General features: G+C 46.9%; 1 long non-coding RNA gene across 1 annotated transcript in view; it reads right to left on the bottom strand.

Annotated features, from left to right (window-relative positions):
• Positions 1 to 4,598: 4,598 nt before the first annotated feature.
• Positions 4,599 to 23,492, bottom strand: part of LOC144172518 (uncharacterized) — a 75,588-nt gene continuing 56,694 nt past the window's right edge. Inside the window, exons 3-4 of the long non-coding RNA XR_013323028.1 lie at positions 17,624 to 17,716; positions 4,599 to 4,902 (exon numbers count right to left, since the gene is read on the bottom strand). This is a non-coding gene — a long non-coding RNA (uncharacterized LOC144172518). The remainder of the gene's footprint in view (positions 4,903 to 17,623; positions 17,717 to 23,492) is intronic.

Consider the following 23,492-nt stretch of genomic DNA (forward strand, 5'->3'; position numbering starts at 1 on the left):
TGATCTCGCTGAACGGGGACTATTTAGTCGGTCACTGAATCTCCTTGCGCCCTCAAAACACAACAGAACCCCCAAAACTCTACGTACAGGTTCACTCTTAGAAGGGGTTGGTACACACGCCGACGAACCGGAAATGCAAGAAATAAGCCGCGAAGTTGACCAGCAGCAGCAAATAGGACAACCATGGCCGTATTGACGTTGTTTAGGCCATGCCAGGGGTGCATAATGAGCAAAATTGAAGAGAGTGCGGTTTGTTTTTCCGCGTCTTTCACAGTGATTTGCGCGTCCACTGCTTCACGTGCACGTGTAATATTTGGCTCAGGTATTCCTGGCAGTGTAAACTAAACGGTGTGCAGATTTACTTCCACTACTCTAAGAGTGTTGTAGGATCCATTTAAAGCAAAATACATTGCACATTGGCAGTATAAATATCTGTAGGTGCTTCGAACTGCCCTTCTTAGTTTGGTGACAGTGTGAGGTGTGCAGAGTTGCATTTTGCCTTTTTTTCTTTTTGTTTGTGCTGCAGGTGCTCCTCACCATGGCAAGCTGTGGTTTCCATGGGAACTCTGTCCATTATCACGGTAGCGGTTGCATCAAATGGAAGTAGCATCACTGTAGGAGCAGCAATTGAGAAAATAAATCTGCACCACATTTTGTGATCAACAGTCTTTGTCAGTTGCTGAATTTAATTGTTTAATTAAAAGCACGAATGATTGCTGTTACGAGGTTATAAATTCTGCACTTGGCTGTAGAAACTATACCCATTCTAGGGCTGGATGAAAGCTACAGCACCACAATTAATACGCCTCCTGCAGTGGAACGGCCGGACGAGTATGTTGTATGGGTAAAGTTCAACCACGCCTGAGCGGCTCTGAATCAACAGCTGGCCCCCAAGCAAGGATAAATAGCCGTCGTCTGTAAAAGTTGAACGGCCATGAGTTGTTAAAGGTTGAATGGCCGCCGGTCAATAAAAGGGCGGCAAAACGAAGGCAAAGTATGGCGGCCGAAGGGTGGTTGTAGGCCCCTTGGCGATGCTTTGGTCAAAGGTGAGCAGATGTTCAGCTTACACCAGGGACCTTTCAGCACACGGCAAAGGCCCACTTTTGAGTGCGGGTTTTACACTCTGATGGAGCAACGGCCGAGTAGAAATCACCCGTCCAGAGATGGACAGCTCATGCTTAGCCGTACATGCTTGTGCTGCTTGGGGGGTAAAGAGTGGATGTTACGAAAGTACACGTAAGCGCAGAAGTACCGATACGTATTGGTGTTGGTAGTGCGCGCACTATGCTTGTTTCAGCTACACAGCACTGCGGCGTTTTTGGGTGGTCTCAGACCATACTGGCGGATCGGAAGAAGACACAGTGTATTACGGGATCATATTTGTCGAGGAAACACCATGTTTCACTAAACAATTTTCTACCGCAAAAAATACAAGCCAGATGCAAGTACAGTCAAAATCAAAGCAAGGGCAGAAAACGGCCTGACGCAGAATGGCAGAGCCATCTAGGAGGGCTGATGGTAAACAAGGCTCTGCAATCGGCTGCTGAGCTTAATGAAGCACTACGTCTCACTTGAAGACCTGCTCTTGTCCTGTCATTGCTGACGTCACCAAAACACACGACATGGTGGAATAATACAAATTTTAACTTACATGGGTAATTTCTCAGTTAATAAAGCAAAGTTTGCTCAAGGACAAGCGGTTTGGGGACTGTAAAGTACAAAACCTTTTGAATAAAACAAAAGTGTGTTTTGTCTGCATGAAACTTTTCAGATAGGCCCTGAGCTACCTTAAGTGCGCCTTTCTCTGACCAAGATCGCATACTGGGACGATAGCTCAGCTGATGTGTGAGGTCAAGCGCTTTCTGCAAGAATCAAGTGCTTTCTGCATTGAAAACGGATCCACGCACACGCCTGCCGACCGCAAGCGGACACCCGTACGCCGCAACACCCGGCGCACGTTGTGGTCAGCGTCGCTACCACGGCGGTGCCTCCGCGCATAGAACGACGCTGGCAGGTGAGGCTACACTGTGCGACCATTTTCCACAATGCACCAATTGGGAAACCAAGTTACACATGGAAGAAAGGGGCTGATACTGTGGTGAACATTTGCGCAATAGCTAGTCATGCACGGCAGTAGTGCAAGTAACGATGAAACAGCGTCAATTTTATGCCTGGAGTTCTCTTCGAGGACCGGCCACTGACGGAGCTGGCCAGTCTGGCCGCTTCGAAGCATATGCCACTCGAACGTCCTTCCCTATGGGTTGAAGAGTCAAGTCGCGCACATACACCATCCAGGGATTGTCGCGTGGTGCGCTATCCTCGTTTGCAAGGGCCCACCGTGCTCCAAAAATGACGCCTTTGATAAAAGCGCCTTGAGGAAGGTTTCTGACACTCACGGTGCCCTTTTGTCATTGTGGTCCTTTTCGCACACTTACGGAAGGCCTCCTTAAGACATATGTTCATTTTGCTTTCCGCTACTCCCCTAGAAGGGTCTGATTAAGACGGTAAGTTCTTCGGAGTCCTGGGGGAGAGCGACATTGCCACCCACCAGCGTGGCAACTCCGAGTTGCGCGTTATAATCGACAACGTCGAAGGACGCAACGTCACCATGCCAAGCCTCTAAACGCAAATTACCTACTTTCAGCCTTAAGAGCTCAGTTCTCGTGAAGAAAATTCAACCCCGGAACGATAGGACAATATCGTATCGTCATCCCCGGAAACCTCCGTCAGTGCATTTTCGAAACGTGCAATGACGACCCGTCTTCCAGAAATGTCTGCACAGAACGCGCCATTGAAAAAATCAAGGCTAAATACTTCTGGCCCTGCTTTATATCCCATGTCTCGCACTACATCCGGAGCTGCCGTGACTGCCACCAACGAAAAACGCCCCGAACAGCGTGAGTTCTGAAGCCGATCGCCGTACCATCGACGACCTTCCAACAGATTGGAATGGATCTTCTGGGCTCGTTCCCTACGTCACAATCCTAGAACAATTGATTTGTCGTAGCAACAGAACACATCACACTCTACGCAGAGGGTGCCGCTCTTCCGAGGGAGACTGCACAATAAGTCGCAAAGTATTTCATCCACCAAGTTGTGCTTCGACGTGGAATCCCTGAAGTACTAATCAGGTACCGCGGGACGGAGTTCGCTGCGGATCTCATGAGTGCGAGGATTCGTACGTTACAGCAACTCGGATCGCGGAAGAATGACGGCGTACTACTCCCAAACTAACGTACTAACGGAACGCCTGAACAAAACGATCGCGGATATCCTGTCAGTGTACGCGGACATTGAACAGAGGACGTAGAACAAAGTCGTTTCTTATCTTACGTTTGGGTACAACACAACTATGCAAGAAACTATGCAGACGACTCAGTTCGTGCTCTTTTAAAGAAGACGGTGGACAACAATGCTCGGTGCCTCGCTGCCGCACGTGGAGGACGACGACCTCCACGCCGACGGCCAACCATACCTACAGCGTGCGGAGGAAACCCGCGGGATTGCTAGAGTGTCTACAACAAATGATCACCTGGGGTATTCCGGACGCTACATCCTCCTACGCCCAGACACCGAGTATCACCCAGGTGACCTTTTATGGTTGGGGATCCCGATTCGACGACGGAGACTCAGTGAGAAGCTACTTTGGCAGTAATTCGACTCTACAGAATTGAGCGACGCGTTCGCTATCTTATCCACAAGGTTGTCCCGACGGTCATTACTGCAAATCATGTCGACGCGCGCTGCCAGAAGTGGTCCCCGTGGTTTGCCTTAAACCTTACTACGCAAGATGAAGGATATTTTTGCTTTGGCTGCCGCGTTATATTAGCATCGGGTCGATGCCGTCTTCGAGAGGATGGGGATATTGCGAACCCTGCATTGTGCTTTTTACACATGTTTTGTTTTGCAATTCGAGCGCACCCGGTTTTTAACTGTTGTCCAAGCGAACCAAGTGTTCCTTTTTTTTTTACGCTGCACGGGATATCTAGTTTGATAGGTATAGTGTTCCGCCCGATCGTCACTAGACTCAAATAATTACCACTGATCTCCAGTATTCTCTATGTAATTCGACGGTTCGAGGAACAATCCTGTCGAAAGGTAAATACTGGTAGGGGAGACTCCGCGGCATTCGATTTACCGGGGCCATTCCACACACGACACTTCATCGACTAGTTTTACGCCGTTAGTATTTTATTTTAGTTTTTGCGAAGCACAAGTTCACTTTAATAAACGTTTGTTCCTTGAAGAAAACCGGCGTCATGCTTGGCTACTTGACCAATCGACCTTTAGCTGAGGGGGACTAACGGAGCCGTCTCCAAGCTTGCAAGGGGGCCGTTTTCATTTTTCTGCTGTTCCCACGTGAGCATCGTCATTGTGAGGGAAAGTTTACTTTCATGCAGCGCGTTTTTCCTTACCGAAAGCCGTCAGTGAACACCTGAAAAATTTGCTTCAAAATGCTTCGACAACTCAGGCCGATTTTGCCACTCGCAAATAAACAAGAGCAATAGCTTACCTAATTGCGCACCTTAGAAATATTGTACGGAGATATTCAGATATATTGTATTTCTCAGCTCACAAAAGTATAAAAAATGTTTCATCTACAATGCTGAAGCCCTTTATTTTGTTTCAAACATTTTTTTTTCTACCATTCCTTGCCTTCTTTGGTTTGCACTTCTTACGACTGCCATTTTTCTTTTCGTTTTCTTTTGGTGCCTTAACAGTTCTAGTGGAAACGGTTCTAGTAAAAGCGGTGGTCGGTTCTTCTTTTTTTGTTGAATAGTTTGTGGAATCCGGGGTCTCTTTTTGTTGTTGCTTAAAATATTCTTTGGCGTACCAGCTCTCCATGCCGTAACACCCGGAGCTATCTGACATTGTCAAGCATATGCCAGACTTGCCAGAGTCCTGAAAAAAAAACATTCGGAAAGAATTGTTTCACTCACGATTGATTATAGTCTTTAGGCTGGCTGTTTTTAATTTTTCTACTTAAAGGCCAAATATTTGTGAAAATATTAGTCGTTGAGGTTACTTGTCTCTTAAAAAAATAAAGAGTAAGTTTTTTACAAAAATGAAGAATGTTCGTCCCTGAGAATCCTGCTGCTACATTCGCAGAAAAATCGAAAACAGTTTTGCTCATCAACTAAAAATTGCAACAATTGGGTAGAGAAGACTCCTTATGCATAACACGATGTGCGCATCAATCGTGCTTTGTTTCAGGCAAAGAGAACAGTTGGTGCGCTTAAAATATCTCTCCACTCGAGTTGGTGGCGAATAAGCAAATTTGTTATTTACGAATTTTGTGCCCGCTCACCATGAGTTGAGTTTGCAATAAACAATAGTTTTCTGGTGCAAATTGTTCTCATTCTCATATTTATGAAGACGGTGACTACTTCAACTCCACTATTTACAGGAGCAGCGCAGTCCTTCAAGATTGGTGGATGTATCTCTGAAAGTGTATATTCTTTTCCCATGACCAGAAGGGCTCGTGTTTGCAACGCTTTGTACGGTGTTTTTACTTTAAGTAACAAAACACCTCTCGAGGATGCAATGTAAGTTTAGAGCTTTCATTTTACGACACAATACAAAGCGATGTATCACAATAAAAAGCAATTTAGGCCCTTAAAAAAAGCAAGCCCTACATTAGAAAAGAACAGCTTGCATAAAACTTAGAAAACAAAGCAAAACTAAAGTAGAGCCGGTTAAACGTTACTGTGTCTGAGGAAATATTGAAGCCCTTCTAAAACAACCAGAAAGTGGATTGACGTCATAAGTAAATGCCTAGTCATTTGGGCCTCAATGAGACGAAATAATAAAAAAAACATGCAAATCAGTGACACTGCATAGGAAGAATACAGACGGCAATGCCTGAGTGCGACAAAAATAGAATGGTATGTGCTGAAGGGCAGCATATGTGGTAATTCAGAAAACAGAAAAAACTGACGTATATTGTACTCTCCCTAATGCGACATTTGTGCAGATCGCGAACTTCAGTCTTCTCGGTCACGGTTCATAGCTGCTGCGTCTCACGAAGTGATCGCGTCATCAACCAACGCACGGAGGCGTGCGCTACTCTGCCGTAATATCGGAGGATCTCGCGTCCGCCGGGCACATTGGGCGTAAATTGTGTTTGAACCTATCGAACAAACGTCACCTGGTTCGGCTGAGCTCCGCAGAAAGGAGGACGCCGAAAGACCACATGCAGCACGCAGCGGTTGCTGGGCTTTTGCTCTGCCACACCACACTCCGCTTCACACATTTTAGCGACACTGTCCTCTGCCTTTTTCTTTCTGACTGCGGTGGCTTAGTAATGATGCCGTCGCCTCAGCCAAACCACTGTATCAGGTGCATAAGTGCTGCGCACTAAAAAAGTAGTGCCCTCCCACTGTGTGAACACGGATGACCTGCGAAGCTGGACCTAGTCCGCGGAGTGCGCGAAACAATATACGTTGGTTTGTCATTTGTGATTAAGCATACTTCGCGAATGAAACTTGTAAGCACTCGATCATTGTTCTAAAACACAAGCATGGCGCTGTCTCCATTTTTCCCGCGTCATAGGCATATTAGCGCCTGCGTAACGAGGACAGCATGATGCCTACACTGAATACACCGGACCGGCGTCGTTGGGCATTTTTACGGACCCATTTAAATCTCCCATCAGCGCAATGGCTACGTATACAGTAAGGGCATGCGGGTGCATCCCTCCTGCTTCGTCCACTCCTGCCCGTGCACGTATAAACCAGTGAGCACGTATGTGCACGTGCTTAGACGTAAACACCAGCGAAAATGTAGCTTTTAAAGCCGTTAAAGTTGAAGAAAAAATATTGGTTCACTTCGGCGTCACCTTGGCGAGTTACCGTTCGTCTGAAAGAGATTTGCAGCTACTCAAAAAGCTACAATTTGCCACATGACCGGCGGTGGCACCGACTTTTTGTTGTTTTTGCGCCATTTCTCTCTTTTGTTCGGGAATTCAATTCTCGCTGTTCTTACTGGTGAATAACATGCGTTCATCCTTTACCAAGTTAAATCGTGGAGTGGCTCCAGTTTTAGTTTGATGGAAAACATAAAGCTTTCCCCTTCCCTTCTTCATCATAGGCCACTTACTCCCTGCGTATCACATTTTCAACTGAAACCGTTCGAACGCAGTGGGCAGCTGACAAGCCACATTGCGCCCTGAGACTTTGACTTAAAAATTGTCAACCAACACAACGGGCATTTCAGAGCTATTTAATGACGCCTAGGTGAGTGTACACGGCCTCCTTGTCCACCCACAATGTTTACTGTGAATACAAAGATGAACCTTAAATCAGCGATACCTATTGTAACCCCCCAATTATGGAGCGGCAGAAGAAACTGCGGACAGAAAATGGGCCATTTGGGTTTATTAAAATTATTTAAAGTTGAGTCATGTAAACAGCAAGTGCATTTTGTTTTCGAGGCAGGAATGCAATAGGCCACAGACTGTATTTCGGCCTAATAGACTAATCCCACCAAAAGAAGTCATACCAAATGGTGTATTCTGCTAGATGGCAGGCTTGTATTTATCTCCGGTGAAAAACTACTCAAAATGAACCCACCAGGAGAGTGAACCTACTTAAAGCTCTCTGCCACCAATATTGTGGTACAGATAAAACGTGCATGATCTGTTTTTTGGAAGGTTTGTGCGGTCCCACAAGAATTATGGAAGTGTGGTAATGGGTCAGCCTTCAAAAGAGCTGTGAAATGGTTCGACCCAGTCGTGAACCTCAGGCTCGATATCGCATCTACAGCATTTTTCACGAGCTCTATACAGATCCTCACGAGCTCTATACACATAAGTGGAACGTGATCAGTGGTGCTTAGAAACACCACCGTACCGATACCTGACAGTCTCCGTGAAAGCACCGTTTATTCTCACTTACCGGCCTTTCGGTACTTTTCAAGACATGCGGAATATGCATATGCTACGTAATCTTTCATCAGTATCCATAAACCAGCATTGTGCACTTGATGATGCACCCATGCTTTTCCATTGGTTTGGGTAGGCCGGACGCGGCACAGTAAGCTGGGTCAGTATACGGGAACACGTCAGCTAGATGGCACAACTTGCCTCAGTGGGAGCAAACTTCGTGCTTGCTCTTGTGAATGCAGCATTGAGTGACCTTACCCTGGTTGATGTAGTGAGGTACTCGTCTGCCCAACAAAGAGGCGATCACAGAGTGGGTCCGGTCAATACGACGAGTACGTTGACAGGTCGCGTTCATTATGACGTGTTTATTATCAACATAAAAAGTGTTCCTCTTAGGCCTCCACACTGTGGAACACCATTCTTTTTTTAATTTTTTTGCATACGGCTGTACCTTCCCTTACAATAAACTTTGTTTCTGGGAGGCCGCTTTCTAATGCTTTAGTTCCAATAAAACAAAACTCGTCAGGTGGAGCAAAAATTTGTAAAGCGGAAATGTGTCACGTAGGTTTTTTAAGTCAACAAAAGGCAGAGGGAAATTGCTTGTGAATAAAGGCACCTTCCTCATAGGATACGAAGGAAATCAAGAGATGTGATACGAGTAGAAACACACAGGAATTATTTTGAATTTCGTGCTACAGAAGTCGTGGTCATTGGGATATGTACAGACGGTACTCTAGTTATCCTATTAAACGTGAGAACTCGTACAGCAGCCACTTCAAGGCTTCTGAGTAGCCTAATGATGTGATATTGTAGAGATGTATAATAATTGCCACTGCGGATTAGGAATCGTCTAGTTATCCCCACCATTCGAGTAGACGGTTCATTTTTTGAGAAAATTGGTATGTTGAACCCACATCTGTCTTGTAGAAGCAAATAACACGTTATTGGTACTTGTTAACGTAGAGCGTTCAGATTGTTATGATGTCCCTGCCACCTTATTGAAGCGTCTTATGCGGCTACAACGTCAAAGATTTCTGTCCCGGTGTGTATGAGTGAGTCGTATATGGATGCATGTAGCTGGATCTGGCTTGGAGCTTTATCCACGGCTCTGACGGCCACTTTTCATAGTTTCGAACTGTTAACTTTCAATGGTCTTGCCGCGGTTAGTGGCAGTTTCAGGAATATCTGATACCAAGATACAGTTGTACCATCACCGAAATTACTCAAGATGCCCACGCCTTGAGCCAGGTCTGGCTTCACAATGGCCGACAACTCGACTGGGCGGGTGGTGAGTGGCGGGCTTTCAATTTCGCTTAGAGTGGATGCTAAATCCTTGTCGGCTGGGCTGGCGACGAGTCTGTTTAGAAAAGCGTGGAGCAGGAAAGGCACCGTTCGAATAATTATGTACTGCTTAGTTTCAACTAGCTGTGGTGGCTGATTTTAATATTTTAATGGTGAGTGAAGCGAAGTCGGGGCCTTTTTTGGGGCAGTAAACTGCAGCTTAGTTGTTTTGTTTTATAGTAAGTGAGGAGTCGCGTCTATGACGTGCATCGGCATCCAGGTAACTATGATTTCCTGACCGCAGTGGCCGGGTGCTGTGACGAAGACGATGTGTTTTGACTTTGTCTTTGCTTCTTTTGTGAATTTGAGTGTTTCACAGGTTCACGGAGCCACCCGTACTCTCACTAGAGGAGCCGGTTTTTAGGGTTTTGGCTTGCGGCGACAAGAGAGCGGCTTCTTTGCTCATCGTCTTTCAAGGAAGTGTTGCTGCCATGAGTTGTGGTTCCGCCTGTGAAATAGGCATACCGTTCCCGGCACTCTGGTCAAGTTGTCACAACAGGTAAAACAGGCTTGGGCGAATTGTGTTATCTAACCTTCGCATTAAGTAGTGCCCGGTGACGTTACTAATGGGCTCATGGCAGTTTTATTAAATAAATTGTAGGTCCGCCTAGGCAGAGACGAAAAGCGAGAGTGAAAAAAACGTGTTCTGGTCTCTGCCGGCCCCCTGCTGTAGGAACGTGAGCTCGGAAAAGTGGATTTTTCTCGTCGCACATCCGGACAATATAGAAGACTTTTCTGATAAGACCATAGTGTCGGTTAAAGGATTGTTTTCTTTCTGTATTCAATAGTACCGCCGCCATCTGTTACAAAATTTAGGCCGAGCGTCACGTCTTTCGTTGGTTGGTCGAGACTGCTGTGCAGGTCGCGAACGGTCGTGACAAACGCCAGCTCGGGGAAACGCAACGGGTGGGGCCCAGTGCAAACATTCCGGCAAATTTCCCCTCACGCACAAGACTTGAATCGCGGAGCTGTTGTAGGTGAGCATTGGTGGAAACATAGTTAAGTTTTAGTATCACTGTGTATTTGATTAGATGTGGTGCTAGTAGTCTTGATGATATGCATCGAAGACGCCGTCGTCTTCGTCGCGGCGAGTGGTGGATGCAAAGATGGCATCAGCGCTGTAGACGTCCACCAGCTCTTCGTCAGCGACTCGAGGCAACGACGGCGGGATCTTCAAGTCCTCTGGGGAAGGTGCGGCACACTTGTAGCCCGGTCTCCAATTGCCAATAATGGGTTCTAGAAAGCCCGGCGGCTGCGGCGACCTCTTTAGCTCTAGGATTTTGATCAAATATACAGGTGATGGGGAATGGCCACACACTATACGCCAAAAAGAAGCTTCCAAGACAGACCAAGCAGGTGCGACTGAGGAGGAGAAAGAGAAGTGTTGCACGAGGCACGGAGAGAGAGCGAGCGAGACCGACCCAGGAGACAAGGCGGACCGAACGGGGCACGGCACTGTGAGAACCTATATATAAGACGTCCGAACTACGTGCCACAGCGAGGCAAGGTCGTCGCCAGTATCCGCCACGGTTCCGGTCGTCGCCGCTAAGGCCCGGGGCATCGTCTACAGCACGGACTACCGTCTATCGGGCTCCGGCGTGCCGAATGGCGCGTGACCGGGCGCGAGGTGGGATCAAGCCCTTCAACTGACCCGGCTGAGATTCTTCCCGGCGTCGCAACCTGTGGACTCAACTTAGACGACGCAAGCACTGCTGCGAGGGCGACGTCGGCACCCGCGGCCTCATACGATCGACCGTGAGCGTGTTTGTTTTGTTCTGGTGACATTTACGCGGGGATGTCGTGGACCTTGTAGTTGTGGGCAGTGGAGCGGGCCGCTTGGGTTGTTTCTCTTTAGCCGAATTTCTTGTCTAACGTTTCGTGTGTAACCTTTCGTCGTTGCTTCAAAACCTCTGTCCTGTGACGTCTGTATATATTATGTCTTCTCCTATTTGGAACCAAGAGCATTCCCATTGTGTCGCGTGATCCGGCCCATTCATTACAAAAAGTGGCGAGACTGCCAGAATCGTATTATTAACAACTATGAAAATCGCTTGAATGCTGTGTGCGGACGAGTAATTTGACATTTGGAAGATGGATTTGGACAAGATAATGGCGATAGGTTCACAGCTAGGATTGACGAGACCCGAACGTAGGGAGTTAATTGAAAACAAGCGTGAGGAGAAGGCTCAGAGGGCAGCCAAAAGAGAGGCTCTTAGAGAAGCAGCGGAAATTAGAAAAGAAGCGGATGAAAGAGATTTGGCACTCCTCCAACTTAAGCTGCGCATTCAGGAAGGGGTGCAAAACACTCCAGTAGTTACTAGAGCAAGTAGTGCTCACCGCAACACGCTCGTGATCAATCCACAGAAGTTGCTACCCTTGTTTGATGAGAGGCGAGACGATTTGCACGCCTACAAAGGTTTGAGCGCGTAGCAACGGGTCAGGGTTGGGCCCAAGACAAATGGGCTGTTGCCATTAGTATGTGCTTGTCGGGGAAGGCACTTTCAGTTATGGGAAGGATGACTGTCAAAAACGCTCTGCTGCAACGGTTTAGGTTTACTGCCCAAGGATACCAGGACAAGTTTCACAAGGCATGAGCTGAGTATGGGAAAACAGGGAGGCAGCTAGCAGCTAGGATATCTGGTTATTTTGATCATTGGATTGAAATGACAGGGATACCAAAAATATTTCAGGGCCTCTGCGATTACGTCATCGCGAAGCAATTCCTCCGCTGTTGCCACCCGATGCTTTAGTCTTTCTAAAAGAGCGACAGTGCAAAACTCTGGATGCCTTGATAGATTATACCGACCGGTTTCTCGAGGCACAGAATGTCTCAAATCCAGGGAAAGCCCCAGATGACCGAGATCAACCGCACAAGAATGCGCAAGACTCGCAAAAGAAGCAACTTCCCAAATGCTTCTTGTGCAACCGGCCGGGCCACCGCGCTTCGGACTGCCGCAGCTCGGCAAAGTATCCATCGAAATGCAGCGCCTGTGTACGTGTTGGGCACAAAACAGACGACTGCCAACCTGGGTCAGACGATGAAGTGCTGTTTCCTGTTTGCCCACTGACCGTGGAACCAAATCATCCGGTGAGCAGAGTGGTTTTTGTAAGGAATGGGTCCGATCACGCGACACAATGAGAATGCTCTTGGTTCGAAGTGGGAGAAGACATTATATTCACAGACGTCACAGGACAGAGGTTCTGAAGCAAAGAAGAAATGTTACACAGGAAACGTTAGCCAAGAAATTCAGCTACAGGGAAACAACCCAAGCGGCCCGCTGCACTGCCCATAACTGCAAGGCCCACGACCGTCCCCGCGTAAATGTCCCGAGAACAGAACAAGCTCACAGTCGGTCGTATGAGGCCGCGGCTGCCGACGTCGCCCTCGTAGCAGTGCTTGCGCCGTCGAGGTTGACTCCACAGGTTGCGACGCCGGGACGAATATCAGCTGGGTCAGTTGAAGGGCTTGACCCCGCCTCACGCCAGGTCACGCGTCGTTCGGCACGCCGGAGCCCGTAGACGGTAGTCCGTGCTGTCGACGATGCCCAGGGCCTTGGCGCCGACGCCCGTAACAGTGGCGGATACTGGCGACGGCCTTGCCCCGCTGTGGCACGTAGACCGGACGTCTTACATAGGTTTTCACAGTGCCGTGGCCCGTTCTATCCGCCTGGTCTCCTGCCTCGGTCTCGCTCGCTCTCTCTCTCTCTGTGCATCCTGCCACACTTCTCTTCCTCCACCTCAGCCGCACCCGCTTGGTCTGGGAAGTATGCTTTTGGCGCAGAATGTGTGGCCATTCCCCATCACGGGTATTTTACATCAGAAGGATTACCACTTGAGTGTTTTTGCTTGCTCGGCAGCGCTTAAACCCAGTGCTTTAATTTTATTTTGCTGAAGTCTCTGGGCTATCCGTTGTCTTGGTATTCAACGCGAGGCTCACGCTCACGAGCACTCGCCATTTTCTCGCCCCACGGGGTTTTATTCCAGCTTGTTTTAGCTGAAGCTACTACACGTGCTGCGGAATGCTCGGCGGCCGCCGCGAGGCACGTTCTCAGGAACGCTCTGTACATTTATTTGCCATTTATTCCTGCAACGCCAAACTCACGACCAGTCACAACAGCTGTGCTGTTAAAAAACACTTTTTGGCCTAAACACTGTTCCAAGGCAACACCCACAACAGGAATAAAAAAAAACAATAGCCGGTAAGCACTCGTGCGAATTTTTTACCGCATCTTTCAGCATATTAAGAGAAAAGGTGTGTTTCCAAAAGCCTCTGAGGAAACGCACACCGTTAGTTGTGCGTGATACCTTTCTCGGGGTTGGAGTGATGACGTCCTTGGAAGGCGGTCATCGGAAGAGCAGAATCCATGTCGCGAAACTCCTGCCGCACGTGTAAGAGTACTTACAGGGAAAGACATGCCGAAATGCGCCCCGCTTTTGTGAAAACTCTGGCGTCAGAAAAGAACCTCCTCAAAAATACGTGCCCATATATCGTACAATAGCGCAGGTAGACGTTCCGATTTAAGGATTTGTCAAAGACGGAATCAACACCTATAAATGTGTCAAATAAAGTTTTGACTCACACCCCTAAATGAAGTTTGGTGTGCATGGCTTTTTATTGCCCAAAGTACCCTGGACACTGTTTTATAAAAGAAACGTCAGCAGAAATCCAGAGGATCGTCTACAAAAACACACTACTCTGATGCCGCTTGTCTACGGTGATTGTTGTCAATAGCCAAATATGGGTATCGGTGCGAAAGACGATGAAATATTTCGTACCATTTTACGTTTAGTTTTCTTTTCGTGAATGATGCACACTTCGAAAATAAAGCGACGAAATTTTTTTTTTGTAGATTCAGTTTTTTTTCTTTTCACAAATGATAAAACTTTCTAAAGTTACAGAGATTGAGTTCCTTTTGTTTGTTAACTATTGTTTAGAAAATGAAGGGGTTCTCCAGTGATTGCGCGTTCGCGCTGTTTTTTAAATGAATTCGCCTTAGTTTCTTAAATATTTTTTTGAATGTGAAGAGCTTTCCATGTACGCTGTTTCCTATTCGAAATCACAACGAAATTTTACAGACTTTCGGCACGCTGTCTTCGATTTCTTGGGGATATGTATAGGCGCATGCTTTTCATGATGAATATGCATTTCATGAAATTTTTTTCTTCTTGTTTTCTTCTTTCTTTCTTTTTCAAAATTCTACCCTACCAAATATCTCAAATAACGCTAATTAAAAAATAACCGGTAGAACATTTACCAAATCCTTTTTTTTTCGAAATAGGAGGCGCTACACTGTTCGCTGATTTTTCTTTTTTATTCGTATTTTCGAGACTTTTCCGAGCAATTTTCATTGTTTATTGTTCGGCTCCCGGAGGAAACTTTTAAGATGCATATTTTTGATTTGCTGTAATCATTTTTTTATGTTACATTGTTTCAATTTTCATTGTTTTCTGTTTCTTCTGAATTTTGTCCGCCAATTATCTCAATGTACGCTATAAAAACTGATGAAAGGTAAAGGTGCGTCTTCTACTAAATGGCGACAGGGCTCATTATTTTCGAAAGTTTTTTTATTCGTATTTTGAACCATGTTTTGTGGTGTTTTTTGTTTATTCTTCAATTTGCGGGGAGAAGTATAGGATTCATATTTTATATTTTGTCGGATCATTATTAGGATATTCTGTTCTTTCTATCTTTTTTCCAAATGTCCGTCAAGGCAAATATTTCTATTTACGCAATTAAAACTAAGAAAGCTATAACTTCAGGATACTGGGCATTTTTGTGGAAATGCAGTTGCTTACATGGTTTGTCATTGTTGTACTTTTTATTCGTAATGTGAAAGCTCTTTTGCCGGATTTTTTTGTTAATTCTTCAGTTTTTTTGGTAGGTAAATAAAATCATATCTTTGATTTTGTAGGATCCTTCTATAGAGCTTTTCATTTTTAAATTTTTATATTTGTTTAAAATACGTCCAACTAGTTTTCTCCATTTGCGTTATTATAACTAATACCGGTTGAACTTTTGGCCAATCAAAATTTCTGTAGAAATGCACGGACTATAGTTCCTTCTTTTTGCAATTTTTTTTGTAGTTTTAACCTTGGGTGGCCGACTCTTTTTGCGGGGCAATTCACAAACTAGAAGCTTTTAATAGAAAAGCTCGGTTAATGCCCTGTACTCTATTCCACACATTTCCTTCTCATTTGCACTAACTTAGTTGGTTAGTTGGCTGCCCTCTGGTGTTAACACTAATTTTAACCATAAAAATGTATGTCCTCCACCGGTAATTTTATTTTTTTAATACTGATGAAGTGTTTTTACACGTTTCGTGTACGATATTAGGTAACTGAGTGCTGATATTCTGAAGCTAAGCGTCAAATTACACGACTTTTTCTAGAGCTATGCATTTGCCTATAACTGATTGCTTATGCTTCAGATGCACAGAAGCTTATGTTTCAGGTGCGCAGGGGACGCTGGGCAGTCGCGGCGAGGCACGCACAGAGGATTGCTAGGTATTTTCTTGGTTTTGTGAACTTCCGGATGGTCGTCGCGAGGAGCACGCTCGCGTGTACGCTCTCGGGAATTTCTTGGTATTTTTAACTGCGGACACAAAAAAGATGCCATTTCCTAAATAGCTTCGTTGTTAAAGAACGAAGTCCACACAAACAGGTAGTATTTAAAGTAGCGAAGGTGTACGCAACTTTCATAGCCATCACGACAGCTAAAGTCCACGATAGCAGATGATCTGTTGCTCGTTGCTGCAACGACTTTTGTTTCAGCTTTGTTGGCATCAGTGTTATCTTCCTTCATTTGTGTAAGTTATATTCTTTGGTCATTAAACGTTGTGTGTGGATTAGCCCGTTTACCTACTTACCGTTTAACCCATCGTCGGCTCCCGTTAAGGACGAAGGTTCCCGCTGCTGACGAACGGTATCGGGTGCTCGTTGCCGGCACCCCTCACGCACCATCGCTCGATGTCGTTGTATGGATTGGGTGTTTTGGGGCCACCGACGTGTCTGGGCAGCACGCTCTGTGCCCACTTCGTCCGCTTTGGCTTTTTGGACTCGTTTCAGTTTTCGATTAGCAGCACAGCGAGCCTCAAATTCAGCGGCCTCCTCATTGGGCGTGCGGACGACCCGTGCACTACCCATCCTTGCGGCTGAGGCGGCGTACTGCTGAGATGCATGCAAATGATGAACGAACAGCTCTACATCGTGAGCGGAGCCATGGAGTGATGTGAGGAGTATTATTGCGATAGCGAAAGTGCTGCCACAATTATGCTGGAGTTCTTCCAGCCAATCTTGTTCAATCACTGTAAATGGATATACTTGGCGTAAGAGAAACCGTGGAGTGTCAACTGCGGGATGGTAGCGGTGAGGCAAGAGCTCACTTGGGCGCGGTCACGGGCGCTGCGCTCATCTTGTTTTTTTTAACTGCCGGGCGGTCGCCGGGGGAGGGGGGGGGGCAGCGTTCACGTGCACGCTCTCGGCAATTATTGGTATTTTTAGCCGTGCACACAGAAAAGTACAATTTCCTAAACACCTTTGCTCTTAAAACAATTTGGCTCTTTGCAATTGTGTAGAGTTAGGTGTACATAGGTACGTGTGCAGCTATAGATTACTTTGCATTGGGGATGCCTGACTATAAAAAAAAACCACATATTCTATATGTAAGGTGAAAATGTAGCTCTGATGGGGTTGTTTGTTTTTTCTCTTATGCTGATCCTGTTTGCATTAACATTTGAATTCCATGTGTTACACATATGTTTCTATATAATTATAATGTATATAGGCCAAAGCCTCATACGCAAATTTAATGCCCCACATTTCATCCACTGCCGTCTACATACGTTCAAAGGTCCGCGCGTAGGGATTCCGTTATCGGCTACGTCTGGTGAGTTAACTTCAGCTGCGTTTTTATATGGGAAGCACCCCGGAGGAATGGAGGTTGAATAAAACCTCCAATGCTGTTGTGGGCACCACTACTTAGGAGTGCCTGAAAATGTCTTTATTCTTCACATCCAACCTTATTCTGGACCCGTCGAGCATAGTAGCATCGGCGTTAAAGTTCAAACCGTTGCCTTGAACACCGCGGCCGCCACTGGTTCTGCTCTCTGACAGTGGTCACTATTGCCCGTTATTGCATTGACTATGCTTTCCAACACTTCTTTGTTGCAACAAATCGTCGGCTATTATTTGGGTCATACCAATTATTTCATTTTTGCGCCCTGCACTAGATGTACATTATATTTTATAGGCGTACATGCAGTAAAGTTAGTCAAGAGATTCGTCATCACTCTGAGCGATGAAACTGTCTGCGAGGTTGCGGCGAGCAGCGATATCTTGCGAAAACCTTCGCTTACATGTCAATCCCATGGCTCGCTCAGCATAAACACTAGAAATACTTACCTGGCATGAAGTACCGTTTTCACGAAATTGATTGTCCCAGCCCCGAGTTCCATTATTGAAACAGTAGAAATGACATTCCTTGACGGGGGGAGCCTGGAAACGGTGGATTTCATTTATTACAAGTTACACTTTTGCTCCATTTGCTGGAATATACTGAATATGCTGTACACTGTTTTACTCCATTTCTTAGAATGTACGGATGCCAACCGGTTGGCATTTTGTCTTCTTTTTCATTCTATCTTTCAAAAATCAGCCTCTGTTTCAATTATAACAAATAACCTACGACATTCTCCACTTTCCTCTACTTGGCATTCTTGACTATTATTTCTGTCTTACATCAACGGGACACACATTTCGTACCCTGATTCGCCACATGCATAGCGAGGTTCTATCTCTGTTGTGGCAGTCTTGGCTCCATATGTAGCTAAGAGGGTTAATGCTGGTTGACCACTCTCGAAATGTCTTAGACGCTCAAGTCACGCCCCGGGGGCTAAAAAAAACATGGTCACCTTCACCCCGTGTAGTCTGCGTGGTGCTGGATACCTCCTGCAAGCATAGAAAACAAACCCCTTAAAGGGACCCTGAAACACTTGCCATCGACTACTAGTAATGTATTGTGGGATCAACTCTGTTGTCCCAGAAATCTCCTCCTCCAAGAATTATGAAAATCCGTTCACAATTAACGAAACTACGCGCGATGAGAAATCGCGCATAATCGTTCCCTCTCAACTCGACCGCGGGCAACACGACGAAAACTGCGCGCTCTCTCCCTGAGAGGGTGGCGGCTCGCGGCGTTCTCTTCGGTGGCCTTCGATATATCAATGCCGGGTAGTTTTCTCCTTTTCTCCGCAACGCGGAGGGGCCTATTTCCGGTCTGGTGCCACAAAAAAGCAGGCATGCATGGCTGCTCGCAAGTGCGCGCTCGGGCTGGTAGGGCGTTATTCAAGCAATAAACGTTTGTAGTCGAGTGGTCCCGTTGAAAGGGAAGTATTGAGCTCATGACTCAAACTCCGCGCGCACTCAAAACACAAAAGAAACGGCAAAACTGTGCCTACAGATTCAGGCATAGAAGAGGTTCGTACACAGCGATGACGACGACGGAAATGGGAGCATCTAGCCGCGAAGTTGACCAGTGAAAGCCGATCGGGCAGCCGTGGCCTATGTGACATCCCTTAGGCCATGCCAGGGGTTGCATAATGAGGACAACTGAAGAGAGCGCGGTTGGTTTTTCCGCGTCTTGCACATCGATTTGCACGTTCACCGCTTCACGTTCACGTGTAATATTTGGCTCAGGTATTCCTGGCAGTGTAATCTAAACGTCGCGTAGGTTTACTTGCACTGCTCAAAGAGTGTTGCAGGGTCCCTTTAACATAAACCCCCTCGAAAGTGGAGAGGAGAACAGCCCCGCCGGTAGCCTTCTGGCCATCGCAACAGACGCGTATTCTGGAGGTTGGGGGCTCGGATCCAACCCGCCGGGCATTTTAAATGCAGAGCATTTCTTTAACTCACGTGTAGCGTACGATGTCTGTCCGCAACAGCTCAGCGCGCAGGCGCGCCCTCTCACCCACTCCTCCTCTCCCGCATCACGTTACCCTCCTCGCTCTCAACAACCGGTCCGCACCCCTCCCCCTACACTATATAAAAAAATAATACTTACCGGCGCCAGGGTATATCAGCAGATAAGAGGACTGTTTCGCCCTAGCATCACTAGCATAGAATAATATTTTTGATCTACAATATCCTGGATGTGAATCGACAGTTCGAGAACCACGCGCGCCGAAAGATAAGAGAGAGAAAGAGAGAAAAAACTTTATTGAAAACAGAAACCGGTCCGGTGGCGCCGAATGGCGACGCCCGGGCCGGCACTAAGAGCCAGAGTTCGGGCCATAGGTCGGCAAAACAGAAAGAACTCACTCAAACTCAATCCCAATTTTTTTCATTACCGCTGTACTCAATCAAACTCAGACTCAAAAAGCTCGTCTGTTCACAAAATCACTCGTACTCACTCATCAAATACTCGTTTGTAATCATACTCACTTGTACTCAAACTCATTTGTCCTCACTAGTATTCGTACTCAATCAGTACCCATGAGTACTCAATCTGTACTCATGAGTCCTCAATCTTCTGTACTCATGAGTACTACTCATTCTGCAATCATGAGTACTACTCATTCTGCAATCATGAGTACTACTCATTCTGCACTCATGAGTACTCAATCAGTACTCATGAGTACTCAATTTGTGTGACTGCCGAATAATCAACTTATCTGCACTGTTAGCTAGGTCGTATCTCGAATGAAAGACTAAATAGAAAAAAATAAAATGTTTAATTGATTAGAAAAATACAGGATCGGGCTCAGCGGAGCTCGGGGCTTGTCGGTGCGGCCGTGGCCGTAAACTGCTGTTTTCTGCGTGTCTTCGGGTGGCAGCTTTTGTCGCCCGTTTTCGTTTGCGTAGATTAACGTCCGTTCGTATCCAGATCACTGTCCGCTTATTCACAGATGCTCGATGCTGGCGTTTGTTTTTTGTTGTTCGGGATACTAGAAACTTCGTTAAGAGGGTGTTCGTCTCGTTGAGCTTCGGTGAATTTCAAATCTGCTTTCTTTTATTGTGTGTGTGCCGTGGGATTCACTTCGTCAGACCTCAACTTGACAGTGTTTACGGCGTTGCGTTAGTCGCGCTGCTTCCGTCGGCGACTGTGTTCGTGTGGCTCATCGCGTGCTTGATGCATGTGGGGGCGTAGACGTCCGGTTTGTCCGGTGGCGAACTGCGCTGTGTAGGGATGGCATATTTCGGCGTGTTGAGGACGTTGCTTGAATTGATGTGTGCGTTGCGTATGGTGCGGGAGCCGATTGGCATTTCGTTTAGTGTGCGGTAGCGTGGCGTTTTCGTAGGGTGGCATGGCTGATCGGTCAAAGTCTTCGCGGCTCCGTGCTCGCAGTTGCCGTGGTTGTTTTGGAAGTGAAACCATTGTGGTGGGGAAGCGGGCGTAGTTCGTGCCGTCCGTTCGATCCCACATTCCTTGGCGTCGCAAGCGTGACTTCATTGTTAGGGCATTCGATGCCTTCGTCTGGATCGGGTTCATTCGTTGTCGTTTTTGCTGTGTCCGTGTCGTCGTTCAAGCCCTCGTCTTTTGCCCGTTGTTTCGAGAATGCTATTGGCGGTAAGATCTTTGAGTGGCGCCCCCTGGCTCTGACGTCGGCTTAGGGATTCGCGCCGATGTCGTCTGCTACACTCCGCTTGTGGGGAGCAACAGTGCCTGGGCTAGAAATCGCCCGCTTCGTTGCTGTAGTGCGTTAAAAAGCGTATTTCTAGCGACTCCGTTATTTTGCCAGCTTCTGACGCATCTGAATAATTTGAAGCTGTATCCCCCCAAGTTTGCAACACACGAATAGATAGAGAACAACTTTCTTCAAAGTATCTGTCAGAAGATCGTGTGTAACTCGTCCTTTCTTGCTTATCCGCGAGGATCAGCGATCAGAGCTTCTCGATAAGTATTCAAAATGCGTAGGCTTCCCTGCAGTATTTTTGAGATGCTCCTATGAAGACTCAACAGTCTAATACACGTACCAAGCAGCGGCCTCTACACGCTCATCGCACAGCAGGAAATAAAGCGGCTTTCTTCTGTTTCTTTCGTTGTTGTCTTGTATCGGATTATTGTTTCTTGCTTTTTTTTCTGCCCAATGCATTAATTATTCTGCGCCGTCACCAACTTCTTATTAGGAGGTTTCGGGATGTTTGGGAGCCTCACAATGGTCGTGTGGATATTTCCTTCATTTTGTATGGCATACATTCCCTTCTTCACAAATTGGCTTTCATTACGGCTGCGTGCAAGAAGGTGCATATCCACAGCGTGCTTTGTTTATTCACATGCAAATACAATGAGAAGGTTTGTGCTACGCCACCGCGATCGCGCCATAAACAACGTGGTCCACAGTACTCGAAGGCGGCTTTTGTGCTCCGAATTTCTATCGTAATTATATCGTTATCATAACGAACTGACTCTCAACTCGAACGATGATGACATGACTACGCCGTTGAAGGCATGATATACTCGCTAACTAACGTAATAAATAGTATACCTGCATATATTAGAAGACTCGAAACCGAAGAAGAATTCCAAGTAGCTCTTTATTGCTTTTCAACACTTCCAGGCGCGAAGAACAAATCCTATTCTACTCGGGATGGCGTTCTATGATTTGAAGAAAATTACTTTTACTCTCTTGTCCGGAACTGAGGACCCGGCCCACTAACCAGTTTGATTTAATTGTAAACAAAGTTTTCCCCTCCTCCCCTTTATCTTCATCCTCTTCCTCTTGAGTGCAGTTTTGCTATAACGCATATCCGAATATCGGGAAGATATGGCTGTGCAAAATGTTCCGATTTATCCTTCCAGGTCTTAACAAACACATATGTCACTATAAATTTAACGAAGACGTGACTCGTTTTGCTCAATAAACCTCCATACTGGTTAGATGCCTGGTATAGAATCAGCAAGCGCGTATATACACTCTGGGTTATTTGGAACTCAACCTACAGTTTTTGCAGTCTATAGTGCATGTCGGCAAACTTTTATGCCTTGACAACGTGAAGTGATGTGACAAAACGCGTTCGAGTGTTCGGCAAGGTTGCAAAAACTGTTTTACCATACATATGATTACCGGCAATCGTGATGCCTTCTGCCAAAGCCGACAGCCCTGAAGGCCTAGAATTTGTTTTGGTCTCCCATTTTCACTGTTGTCGGTTATTAGCAGCTGACTGTTCCTTTCGTTCGAATGCTTACATGAGAAGCTGACGCCTAGCTCCGGCTCATCGCGCTCCGCACAGGACCGGCTTCGCAAGGAATGGAGTGGCGCCGGCAATGTTTCTCCCGTAGCGGTATCCAAAACTATACTTTAATTGACGCCATCAGCTAGTGTATGCGATTTTAAGCCTAATATTATGATAAAAAGCTACCCACACGCCAATTATGGTGCGGACAAGCATCAGACGTTGACCGAGCGCAAAGAAACAGCAGGGAGAGCGATCCTGAGTGAAGCAGACGACAAATGCGAGAATCCCTAAGCTGACGTCACGGAGGCGCGCTTCGCAGCGCCGCCTGTGTTCGCGCTCACCGCCAATAATCGCTATCTCTCCCATACAAGCAGGCTCCGTTCGTCCCGAGTCTGCTTGCTCGCGGTTGCGTCCTCTTGTACGAAATAGTGTTTATCGTGTGAGTCTCGGTCGGAGCGCGGATGCCGGGGATCTTGTTGGTTCTGGCTCGGACATGCCGCATGCGCTGGCCGTGTCGTTGCTCGTTGACGGACCTTCCTGCACGAGTGTTATGTCGTTCGTCCGCTGGACTCGGGCTGGAGCAGCGGGTGTCGGAGAGCTCGTACGTTCCGGTAGGGTTGAACCGCGTGCGCTGGGTCTTTTGTTGCTTGTGGCCACGTGATTTCGGAGGTTGTAACATTCACTGGCCAAGTAGGGATAGCAGCAGCGCGAGCGGAGGATGTCGCGAATAGCAGTTTTTTTCCGTGTGTGCTGGCTTGGCGGCGTTCCGTGCGCTGTGCATTTCGTTCGCCGTGGTCAGCTCGACTGGTTCAAGTTGGATGTCGTTCGCCACCTCTGGTGCGTTTCGTGCGCTGTGCGTCTCATTTTATCTAGGAAACTCCCCTATAATTGGGTTGCGGTCCTTCGGCACGTATGGTGCATTTCGGGCGCCATGCGTCTTGCTCGCTTGTCGGGCCCATATCTAAAATTCCGGATGCGATGTCGTTGGTTGCATGGACCGGCGTCGGGACAGCACGAAAGAGGAACAAGCGAAAGAGGAACGGGCGACACTGCAATACCTCGCGCTACGCAGCGCGAAGTTGCAAGTTTCACGGCG

This window comes from Haemaphysalis longicornis, unplaced genomic scaffold (genome assembly GCF_048455015.1).
Source record: "Haemaphysalis longicornis isolate Haplotype H1 unplaced genomic scaffold, Haemaphysalis longicornis Haplotype H1 scaffold_23, whole genome shotgun sequence".
In the NCBI taxonomy this organism is placed as follows: domain Eukaryota; kingdom Metazoa; phylum Arthropoda; class Arachnida; order Ixodida; family Ixodidae; genus Haemaphysalis; species Haemaphysalis longicornis.